Source organism: Camelina sativa, chromosome 18 (assembly GCF_000633955.1).
Source record: "Camelina sativa cultivar DH55 chromosome 18, Cs, whole genome shotgun sequence".
NCBI classification, from domain to species: domain Eukaryota; kingdom Viridiplantae; phylum Streptophyta; class Magnoliopsida; order Brassicales; family Brassicaceae; genus Camelina; species Camelina sativa.
The window spans coordinates 2,152,655-2,153,091 of record NC_025702.1 but is presented as its reverse complement, the minus strand read 5'-3'; positions in this window follow the sequence as shown (position 1 = coordinate 2,153,091).

The window sequence follows — 437 nt, the reverse complement described above, 5'->3', positions numbered from 1 at the left end:
ACAAATCCAACGCCGATAAGGAGTCCATCGCCGACTACAGATCCACCGTCGAGAAGAATTCCACCGTCGAGGACAAATCCAGAGTCGAGTACACCTCCACCTCCACCGCGGAGGATACTTACCCCGCCTCTGATTCCTCAACAAGTGCCTCTACCAAAGAGCAGCAAAACCCTAATCCAAATGTCGATTACTACCAAGAACTGTTGGATGGTTTGCTAGCTCTTCCAGGTCGAGAACATCTACCACTCCTGTCTCAGCATCCTATCCCTGGAGTCGAAACGTTATGGTATAAAAACTCTCCTTTTGTAAGTTTAGTTTAAATTGTCTTTGCTTTAAGTCTAAACCGCTTTAAGTGTCTATAAGTGTATGTCAAATTTCAAACTCGGTTTTGCAAAAAATAGAAACTGAAACCATGAATGTGTTCACTAGTTTGCGGT